This window comes from Eumetopias jubatus, unplaced genomic scaffold, assembly GCF_037043125.1.
Source record: "Eumetopias jubatus isolate StellerSeaLion01/CBP00866 unplaced genomic scaffold, mEumJub1_p1.0 scaffold_2, whole genome shotgun sequence".
Lineage (NCBI taxonomy): Eukaryota > Metazoa > Chordata > Mammalia > Carnivora > Otariidae > Eumetopias > Eumetopias jubatus.
The window spans coordinates 78,626,904-78,639,513 of NW_028274808.1; positions in this window are offsets into that span (position 1 = coordinate 78,626,904).

Consider the following 12,610-nt stretch of genomic DNA (forward strand, 5'->3'; position numbering starts at 1 on the left):
ATTCTATATTTTAATTCTCCCCCTCAAATCTAACACCATATATTCACTATATTTTTTAAAACCTGATCACAATGAAGTAAAAAAACAGGATTTGGACCTATTAAGGCCACAAATTGCTTAATACTTTGAGGTTTAACATAACAAATACTACATCCTTATGTGGAAATGTAGTTTGCTTATAAATGCTTTCCTATTATCCATATTTCTGTTACATAACAAACTACCCCAAACTTGGTGGCTTAAAACAACAGTTTTTGTTTTCCTTCATGGTTCTGTAGGTTGACTTGGTCTAACTCAGGGCTTCTTATGTGGTGTCCAATAGTCACTAGAACTAGAGTCATTTGAGGATTTAACTGGGCTAGACATCCAAGGTGGCTCATTCTCATGGCTGACTGTGGATAATGGCCACCAACTGGAGCTCAACTGGAACTGTCAACCAAAGCTCCTATACATGGCTTCTCCATATGTCTGGGCATTCTCCCAATGAGGCAAATTGATTCTGAGAAGCATCCCAAATGATCAACAAAGAAGATATGAAACTTCTTATAACCTAGGCTTGGAGGCTACAGATCATCATGCCTGCTCCATTTTATTGGTCACACTAGTCACTTTAGGCTAGCCCAGATTCAAGGAGATGGAAATCAGATTCCATCCCTTGATAGGAGGAAGAGTGTACAGGTACAGAGAAGGAAGAAACTGGTGGTGGCCATCATGGAGACTGTCCATCACAAATGCCTAAGACAGAATTTTTAAAAGGTTAGATGTGAACTGCTTCATCATTAATAAGTCCTTGGTGCATAATTATGAACTAAATATTTGCAAGGTGAGAAAGATGTATTTGAGCTCTACACAGCTTTTCCAAAAAAAAACATAAAATTTCAAGCCAACTCCATTTATTTGAATTACTTTTCAAACTATACAATAGTTTATATGGTTAATAAAATTTCAAATGATAATACTTTAGTTACTTCTAAGAAAATGTGTGAAACAATACCATGATTATCTCCTAGTACTAAATTTTGTGTTTTCTAAATAAAAATCTTATACATTATGAAAAGTAAAATAAAATCTTGCCATTTCTCCCAGATCTTAGTGGGAAAAAAAGTAAAGAATGGCTTGCTTTGTCCTGCTAATGTATTCAACAATTAAAAATAAGGAGAAAAGGGCTGACACATTTTTATTGCCCACAATTTGTCAGAATCTATTTCTTTTTCATGTTAATTTAATCTTCATAATACCCAAAAAAAGTAGATATGATTGACTCCATTTTGCAAATAAAGAAACTGAAGTTCTTCAAGGTTTAGAACTCTACCCAAGTTAATGGAAGGAATAGTGTTACGGTCCTGAATTTTTTTTCTTACACTGTCTTGTCTCATTAGGCAAAGTGAGTGTGTGTGTATTACAAACTCTCCATAAAGAAGGAAGTAGTTCAGCAATATACCAATATAAAGGAGGAAAAAAATTAAAAATGAAAATGTATTTACACTCTACTGGTTCATCTTACATATGAAAAGTGAAAAAAAACCTATATTCATATAGAAATCCTAATAAGATTGCTTCACCTTTAGTGATTTGGGGAATGGAGTAATTAAAATTGGTGAGGAAAGACATAAAACAAATTTCTTTATAGACATATAGTTGATGATGTGGTCATTCTATACTTCTATCAAATATACTAAAAGAACATTACAGGTAACATTGCTTTATATTATTAGCCTTTATGACTAAGCCTTAATGTAAACTGGTAAAATAAATAACTCAGTGGATGAACCTGAAGTAAGATTTGCACTTTTTTTTTTTTTTTTCAGTCAAGCAAGGTTTAGAGCAATACCCTCACTTTTCTGGAAAAGAGAATGATTAAATAAATTTAGAGCTCTCAGCAAAAGCCTAAAACAAAAGAAGACGAAAACATTAAATCAGAGTCTGAAAGATAGATGTATTGTATTATTTAAATATTAGCACAGATGCACTCTTGAATGTGAAGCATTAAAATTTAAGTTGTTTATCTCTCAGACAGATTTAATTTAATATCATGCAAGGCAAATAGACCTTTACTTATTCTGGTAAAGTAGTACTGAATCAATTGTAACCACTGCCTGTTAAAAGAGAAAAAAAGAAAAGAAAAAAACATAGCAGCAATTATTTGCATGTATCTGAAGAACAAAGAAGACTAAATGTTTGTGAAACAGTTTTTTTTTTAATTTCTTGTGATTATAACCTAAAAATATGCAGGTCCTTCGGGTCTTTGCTATGATGGACTGATATCTTCCAGACTAGGCAATGATAACTGACTTGGAACTCAAGGTCAAATAATCCTATTTTGTTTCATACAATCTGTCTCAATAGCAATGTTGTGTTTAGTAAATCTTTTTTTTTAATAGTAGGATTGCATTTCCCTATATCTAATTCATAATCACGTTTGCAATGCCTGACATGAAATAGGGGCTCAGTAGATATTTTGGGAAGAACTGAATGTTTCCTTTTCGTGCTATAGTGTGGCCCACATTAAACCATGTCGAAAGCTTCCTAACAATTTCTGGATGCTTTGTAAATTGTACATATACATATAACCCCTAGGCCATATCAACATAGATAATTTATACAAATACTTTGGCTATTTTGACTCACCAAATGAATCAAATCCTTCAGATCAAACCGGCTCATTTATAAACAATACAGCCTTACAGATGATTTTAATATTGCCATTTCCCTTAACAACTTGCCTCTTACCGCAACTATTTATAAGATTTTTTTCCTGGAAAGTTGGCTTACAGATAAAAATCACAAAGTATGTGGAAGAATACCTCCACTTTCTTCCTATGTTTAAAAATCATGCAGCTCTATCTGATTGTCATGTTTTATGAGCAACCAGTGGTTTGAGAAACAAGTCTTGTCTTTCCTATAAATCTATCTCGGTCTGTGTTCAAGGCTCAGGTCTGCTGCAAAGGATAATGTCTAATGCACAGTGTCACCATCTCTAAAACTGGAGTCATTTAAAGGTTTGCCCACACCCTCTGTGAGATAAGAGATTGACAGTGTTAAATTCATAGATAACAATTAAGGTAGCAATCCCAAAACACTACATTTCTAAACCATCTCCATTAAAGTAGGGTTACATTTGCTCTACTTGAGCCAATCCACCTAATCAAATGTCCTGCCCCTAACGGTAATCAACAAACTGGTATTTCAGAGGAAGAGACCAAACTGTCTTTAAAAAAAAAAAAAATCTTAAAAAAAATAATGTAGCATAGGAAAAATCACTACATGGAAATGACTCTCAATCCTAATTCTCACAGACAATAAATCCATATTCAAAAGCATTAAATAATCTTTTTCTTATATCTCCACTGACCAGGCTACAAGTGCCTAGTGGTGATCATAAAATTTTCCAGCACTTTTGAAAACCCAGGCACAATAATTGCCTCAATAAATCTCACTCAAGTCATACAGCTGGCTCTCTAAGAACATTTCTCTTTCTTTTTTAATTCACTTTTGCTTCCTAAAAGATATTCTGAGCTACAGGATGTGGTTTCTCAGGTTAATAGGGTGCCAATCCACTCTACAGTGTGGTTCATGTCTTCTTCACATGAACCCCAACATTCACAACCTTTTCTTAAAGGGCATTAGTCAATTCCATATGCTCTTATTCACATTCTGTGAGTGGATCTTGGTGACAATGAAAACTCCATAATCTCAGAAGAAGTTGTGGATAGAAACTCTTTGGCTTTGACCTTGGGACTCCGCTAAAGTGTTCTAGGTTAGAGGTGACTGAAGGTATCTAAAGTGGAAGAGGAACATGTTGCTGATAAGGTTGACTGCCAATTTCGAATACTGAAGAGACATTTAAGATTTCTACTCAGGGGCACCTGGCTGGCTCCATCGAGTAAGTGTCTGACTCTCGATTTTGGCTCAGGTCATGATCTCAGGGTCCTGGGATCGAGGCCCCACGATGGCTCCACACTCAGCAGGGAGTCTGCTAGAGATTCTCTCTCTCCCTCTCCCTCTCCCTCCTGCTCTCAAATAGATAAATAAATCTTACCAAAAAAAAAAAAAAAAGATTTCTACTCACAGGGCACCTGGCTGGCTGAGTTGGTGCAGCATGTGGCTCTTGATCTCAGGGTCCTTTGACCCCGACATTGGGCATAGAGATTACAAAAAAAAAAAAAAAAAACGATTTCTACTCAAGATTCTCTCCTTTTATCAACTGGTGATATCCCCATCACGTTGTACAGAAAGCTTCGTCATGACTACCTTACCTATTCTAGCACAACATTCTATGCAAGATGTCTATTCACTTAGTTTTGAGTTTAATTGTGGGCATTAACAACATCCTACAGGGAACCCAAATTATTTCACAAGACACCTTAAAATTAAACTATCTAATGATAAAACTAAGCAATGTTTAGCACATTTTGTTTTCAAATGCGAGAACAATCTCCTGAAAGTATTTCACTAAACTTTACCATTTATGGATTTTTCAGAAGCATTAGTAAAACTAACAGAAAAACTACTGGTGGTATGGTTTTAAAATATGAGATTGATGTATTTGTGTATTTATTCTATTCATCATTAGGAGATGTTTTAATAGAAATAAGATGGTGACACTGAATGGGATTCAAAGCCCACCTTCTCCACTGACTAGAATATTTACTAGTGTTTATTAAAATAATAATACCTTGCATCAGGATTATAAGATTAAAGGAGAAACATATGAAAAGCCCCTAGTAAAATGCCTAGCACATAGGAGATCTCAGCGAATGTTTATTGACCTATACTTAACCAAATGTGAAGATGAAAAATATTTTAGGCAGAGATTCATCATCCCACCTAGGTGACAAGCCCAAGATTTTAGAGAGCTTGCCTGGTTTTATAAACAAAAAGATTTGCACCATGTGGGATTTTCTTTTTTTTTTATTTTATTATGTTAATCACCATACATTACATCATTAGTTTTTGATGTAGTGTTCCATGGTTCATTGTTTGAGTATAACACCCAGTGCTCCATGCAGAACATGCCCTCTTTAATACCCATCACCAGGCTAACACATCCCCCCACCCCCCTCCCCTCTAGAACCCTCAGTTTGTTTCTCAGAGTCCATAGTCTCTCATGGTTCATCTCCTCCTCCGATTTTCCCCCCTTCATTTTTCCCTTCCTACTATCTTCTTTTTTTAACATATAATGTATGATTTGTTTCAGAGGTACAGGTCTGTGATTCAACAGTCTTACACATGTGGGATTTTCTAAAAGCATTTTCACCATATAGTAAGATAGAGGTGGGCATAAGCCCCATTCATTCATCTGGGGAAAATATCTTTAGATTTATATCACTCTGAGGAAACATTAAAATTTCATATTTCTTTCTGAAGTCTTATTCCTAACCGAGTTAGTGAACCTGTCATCTGTATATAAAGACTCACTTTCAAGAAGAATGAAAAATGTTTCTCTTCTATAATCAGGGACTCACCTCTCTATCCTCCCTAGTAACATCAGCCGTTGTGACTCTGGCTCCCTAGCAACCATGTCTTTCTATAGCAGACAGCTTTATTTGAAACCATCTTCACTGGAGAAAAGAAAGTAGAAAAAGTCCACATAAAAATAAAACATGAAATGTCCACGAGGATAAGGGCAGTCAATGCTTACTTGGGATGCTAAACAATTCTCCTTGTATAATGTTAATAAAAAAATAAAATTAAAAGCCTATAGATTTGTCAGAGAACTGAATATATATGTATTTTATCAGGTGAGAACTTTGTTCCTTCCACATGTTAAACCAAAAGAATAATATAAGAAGGGACAATTCTGTCCAAGCTAGAAAGTTCAAAAAGGCAACATACCAAATATTTCATGAGAGTTTTGCTTTACTAAACACAATTTTGATGCAACAGTCTGTACTTTGAGTCTTTCTGCCCTGCAGCCTCTGGGTGAGCTAATTTCTATATCGAGTTGGTTCTCAGAGACAAAGGTCTGACAGAACATAGGAAAGTTTAAGCAAACAGTTCGCTTTATTTGAAACAGATTTACTACTGTCATCAGGAACACCATGCCCCTCATGGCCTCATTTGATGGCCCTTGCCCTTGATGGGCTGGTTCATCACAAACTCATTCCTCGTCAGTGCCCATTACCTGTCTAAGCCTTCCTCACGGGCCCTCCATGCAACCTCCATGCAGGATCTCACTTTGAATCCATTATTCTCTTAGCCAAAAGCAGTGATCATAAATAGCCAAACTTCATTTTCTGATTGCCAACAAAGTGACTGATGTTCATATCCGAATGAAAAAGATACCCCAAAAGATCATGCTTTACAGAAATGATTGATATTCTAAACCAGGAAATATTTCATATGCATATTAAGCAAATATATCATTATATATCATATATTATGCCTTAAAATCTTATTCCACACATAAAGATATGGTATCTTAGGAAAACATTTTTTAAATAAAAGCAATAGTAATAATGTGTTTACAAATATATAGTATCCTAAACTTTTATAAAACTATTACTATCCCCATGTTATAAGCAATGAAACTAAGACAATGATTTGCTCCACGTCACATAATAAATTAGTGACAGGACAGAACAAGAACCAAGGTCTCCTCTCTATAAGCTCAGGACACTGAGGCAAATTCTGGGCCTCTTTTAATTAGCAAAGACCAGAGCAGAAAGCCTCTTCATGGTGCTTCAATCTTTCCAGGTCCCAGATCAGTCCTGTGTCAGTTCATATTCTTTCTTTCCTTTCAGGCCAATGATTTGCTCCCAAATCATAGAAAAAGGAAGAAAGACTATGCTGATATAAATATCTGGCTTTGTAGCTCTACTTTCAAGGGAAAGAGAACAATGTAGCCATAAGATATATGGAACTAACCAAGATATTTAACTAGGGATCCAACAATTTAGACAACACTTAATTTGCTCAACACTTCTTAACTTCTAGGCGCTTCTCTAGACGTTTAGAAAACAAAACAAAGAGAACAGACAACAAACTCTTCCCTCAGGGAGCATACATTCTAGGAAGAGGAGATGAACAATAACTTATAAATATAATATATAGGGAAATATTAGATCATGATAAATCCAAAGGGATAAAAATAGGGCAGGGTAGAGAGTTTGGGAATACTGGATAGTGGATGGGAGTGGGGTGTTCAGGGTACAGAAAAATGGGCTGTGCACGGTCCCCCACAACCCCACCCCCACCTCAAGAGAATTTAGTAGAATCTAATCAGGGTAAGAGTAACATATTATCTTTTTTAAAACTAAATGGTTTTTTAATTTACATAATAAAATTGACTATATATTGACATTAAAAAAGAAATGATCTCCCAGTAAGCTGAGTTGAAGACTTTAAAGAAGCGAAGGAGTAGATGGTTGCTGCTCCTATTGAAGACACTATGCCTTTGTATAGCTACAGAATCTCTCCCTTTGGTGTCACTTGCAGAACTTCCCAACCCAGATCTCCCTCATCTCCATTTCAGTCTTTGCCCCAAACCAAATATCTGACAGTTCCACAACACAAAAACCCTCTCATATCATCTCTACATTTTAGGCTTCTATGGTACTAAATCCATATAAAATAGCTTATGAAATCAGAATAAGTTGGAGAGTGTACACAAGCACACACACACATGCACACATACACATGCACGCACGCATACACACACACATGCACACATATACACACACGCACGCATACACCACACATACACACATGCACGCGTACACACACACACGCATACACACACACACACACACACACATATGCAGCTTACCCTTGAACAACACAGGGATTTGGGGCACAGACCCCTGTACAGTCAAAAATCCAAATATAACTTCTGACCTCCCCAAAACTTAACTACTAATAGCCCACTGTTGACCAGAAGCCTAATGGATAACATGATAGTCAATTAAAACATATTTTGTATGTTATATGTATTATATACTGTATTCTTACAAGAAAGTAAGCTAGAGAAAAGAAAATGTTATTTAAGAAAATCTTAAGGAAGAGAAAATACATTTATAGCACAGTATTGTATTTATTGAAAAAAATCTGTGTGTAAGGGGACCCATGCAGTTCAGACTCATGTTGTTCAAGGATCAACTGTATACACACACACACACACACACACACACACACACACACACATTTATTCCTTAGTATATTTTCAGTTCCTTAGCATCTTTATCTAGATGCATTATTATAATCTCTGTAAATGTTGCTAATCTATTCATTGCCCCTAAGTATGTCTGAAATTCAATTTAACTATTGAGACATTTGGGATTTCACTTTTCTCCACAGGAAAATGGCCAAAATCCTGAAGGTGTTTGGAAGAAAATAATTTTAGAATATTTTAAAAACTATTTCTAAGTCTGTTCTTCAATAACCATAAATGAATTTTTAAAAGATAAAAAATTCAATAAGAAAAGAAAATTCCATTTGCTTCATATCTATAGCAGAACTCAATCAGAGTACTTGTGTTTTGTCAAGATTTCTACTTGATTAACATTTTATGATTCATTTAAAACATCATATAAATTGTAGAGTATCGCTGAGCCAAGCCAGACTTGATCTGTTAACATTTTATTATATCTGACAAACCTTAATTTGGTTTGTTTTCATTTCTATAGTTTTAACTAATGTAAAAAAATGAATTACATGTAAACTATGATTAAAAATTTGTTATCAAAAGGGTTACCATCATTTTGCTTTAAGCCACTTTATCAGAGTATAATCCCATTCTCTTAACTTTCAAAGAAGAGGCAAGTATCTCAGTTAATTACTGTTTCATTGCTAATACCCCAGAGCAAGCACAGTTAAAGTGTTCAATGTTGCAAAGTAATTGGCAAGAACTTAGAAGAACCAGGACATATAAATTTAGACTAACAACTTAAGCTAATTGGGAAAATGGAAATAAATACAAGAATTTAGTGATTATCCAGCACTGAGATAAAAAGAGTGGCTGACAGTGAGCACAATCCAAGAACACAAGTTCAGCTAAACTTGTAATAGTTATGAGACACTTTAATTGGGACTTCAAATGAAATAATGTGCTCAGATGTCCTGTATTTAATCACTGTGCACATGTACCTGAGAGGAAAATATCTGTTTCAACAAAGGGCCACAGCAAGTAGCAATTTATGTCTTCACTTCCTCTAAAATACACACTACTAAAACAGAGGAATCTCATTGTGAATGCAGAAAAATGTGTCAAAACATTATGTGTCACACAAATTGAAAACCTGTCACTGTTGCAATGAAAGAAAGAAGAAAGAAAGAAAGAAAGAAAGAAAGAAAGAAAGAAAGAAAGAAAGAAGAGAGGAAGAAAGGAAAGAAAGAAAGAGAGAGAGAGAGAAAGAAAGAAAGAAAGAGAGAGAGAGAGAAAGAAAGAAAGAACGAAAGAAAGAAAGAAAGAAAGAAAGAAAGAAAGAAAGAAAGAAAGAAAGAAAGAAAGAAAGAAAGAAAGAAAAGAAAGAAAAAGAAAAAGAGCCCCACTATGCAGCCCATCACCTGAGTGATGTGCATTATAGGAAGATATTTCTACGTAGGTGATAATCAAATGTGCATATGCCAACCAAAGGCCAAAACACCATAGATCACTGGCATTGCTCTAAATGTTATCACAAATTATTATTGTTGTTGTTTTAGCTTAGTTGCCTGAAGTCATTGAACAGAACACATACTCTCCAGAACACAAGGGGTTTTGGGGGGGAGGAGGGAGGTGATTTTCTTCCTTGCAAAGTTCCAGCCAAGGCAAATCATTTTTTTTTTTTAAAAAGTTGCTGGTTGAAACCTTTGAGGTGGAGTCTAGTAATCAACTGAACAGATGCTGTGCAATAAGGTAAGGAGGGTGCAGTGAGACAGCAAGTGGTTACAGGGTAAACACCTCATCAGGATGGTAGGTACACCCTGCTCATTTGAAGGTAGCTCTGTGGTATATTATACATGAGGCAAATGGAGCAGAGAATTCACACACACTGCCAATATCTTAACTTTATATTTTCCTTATTTAAATACATGTCAGTAATATACTTATCCCAGCTCTCAATCCGATCCCCAACCCCTTTACTTCTCTCCCCAATCCCAGTGATGTGCTAGAGCTGGCTGATATGAGAGACGATGGTGGCTTTAAAGTCTTCAGGATCTGGTCCCTCTCCCTTTCCAGGCTCATCTTCCATGGCTTACCCACCTCCTAGTGTTCCCCATGTCCCAGTCACAGCAGGCTGCTGCCAGTCCTAGATCCTTTCCATGCTTATGTGACTGCTCTCTTCCAAGAACAAACCTGACTAGCTAATATCTACTCATCCAAGTCTCAGTTCAACTGCTATCCCTTCCATGAAGTCCCCCCCGCCCCCCAACTTCTACTCTAAAGGAATGGTTTAGAGTTAGGAGAGATATGCTTGAAAATGCCAGTGTTGCCACTTAGTAGGGCTATAACTCCTGTTCATGGGATGACCCCTGTTTTCTTGTTTGTAAAATGAGAATATTAATATGTGTTTATCACTGTCAGCTGCCTCTCAAGGTTATCAGTAAAATTAAATCTTTAATACAGTGCCTGGCACAAAGTAAATATCCATACACTGCTGTGATAATTAATACCACCTGATCTTTCAGAACTCTTTGTCATAGTTCTATAATAGTGTTTGTCAGATCATATAATAATTGTTAACTTGTGAATCTCCTCAGCTAGATACGCTCTGCTCAGCTTTGGGTCTCTAGTGACCAGAAGGGGCCTGACACATAGTATATGATCAATAAATGTATGCTTTATTAATGTATGAACAGTAAAGCAATTAATCATCCACTGGTCATCTTTAATGCACTTTATAATAGTATGTTTTAAAATAGTCTCAGTTGAGCCATTAAAATATGGTTCTTTCTTATCATATGAATGAAATGAAAATAGAAGAGTATAGTTCCATAGTACAGTGGTTCAGAAATCAGTGGTACCCATTACTTCAGGAAGCAGAGGTGAAGGCAGTTCTGAAAATAGGAAAGTATAAATAGAAAGGTACAAGAGAAGGTACAAGGAAGGTACAAGAGAGGGTCTGTCTTGGGGGAAACTGAGTCTCACTGAATGTTGAGTCCCTCAGCCAGAGCATGTGGTAGAGTCTCCATAGAAGAGGAGGTCACAGTCCAAATTTAAAAACAGACAGGAACAAAACATCACAGAAGAATCTGCTGATGCAACAAAGAGCATAACTGCAGGTAGAGTTGCAGGTAAAAACAACCCAAGATTGTTTTAAACATAATTTAAACATGATTCTCATGACATTTTCTATGAGACGGTTCTCCATATTTTACCTAAGATTAAAAATAATATATAGCATAGTGGTATATAATGATTACAGAAATTATTTCAGAATTGACGGAGGGTTCATGGTTGAGGCAGAACCTCCCCTCAAAATACCATACACTGAACATAACGTGGAAAATTTAAGCAGCCATACAAGTCAAATCTAACTCTGTGATTTATAGTTTAAATTATGATTATGATTATAGTTTTACAGTTTCATTAATAGTTAAATAATGATTGCATGGCCTTTCCTACTGGAGCAATTTTCAAACACACATGCTAAAAGGATTTTCATTTATCTTCTTAAACAACTAATAAAATTGGGGAGCAATCATAAAGTCGCATCTGTGATTTTCTTCATTATCAAACAGGAGAGTCTGTGGGTAATCACTGGGTCTTTCCATGTAGGAGGTTGACGTTCCAGACTAATTTCCTGGCTGCAGACCAAAGCTGGGTACACAACCTGTGGATGGTAGTACCAGTTCTCTAACTAAAACGTGCTGAGAGCAGCTCCTAGAGAAGCATACCCTTCAGGAGTGACTTTTTGGGAACATAGAATGATCCAAAATGCCAAAAGGGCAAAGACAGACTCAGAAAAATCCCTTCTCAAAGGTAACAATGAAGGAGGGTCTGATTCCAGTCCTTTTGCTACAGATAATCAGAAATGCTTTTCCTATGAATGTGACATTAGAGAGAACAGACATTTTATATCATCTAACATCAGGTGCAAAAGAAAGCATAGGGAAATGCTCTCCAAGACTAAATATGGTGAAATGTAATAATGATAGCTCCTTTCAGTTAGGGAGCATGATTCCAATTTGGATTACATTTTATCTTCTCTGCTTCCCTGTGGGGAGGTGGGGCTTCTTAATTGTCATCATTTTACAGAGAAAGAAGCTGAGAAAGCTAGTGATTAAGAGACATGCCTCAAGTTGCCCAGTGAATGGACCTAAGAGCTTCTTTTCATTTCACCATTAATGCAGTTGTTTTGAAATAGCCCTTGCTGTTAGGGGGACTGCAGGCACAGGAAGAAAACACACCTTTGTAAGAGTGTTCTCAGCAAGAATCACGATAGTCTCATTCTCTCTGTGTCCAGAACTGTACTCACCATCTTCCTACCAGTGTCCACCATCCATCAAGCTGCTCAACCTTGACCCCTTCTTCTCCCTCACTTCCAATCTAGCATGAAATCTTAGCAAGTCTACCTCCTAAATGTCCTTCAATACCTTACCCCATCCCACTGTCACCATCACAGCTAGACCTCCATTATCTCCCGCTTGGATTACAGGCACCCACCCTGCAGACTTGCCCGCCCCAATC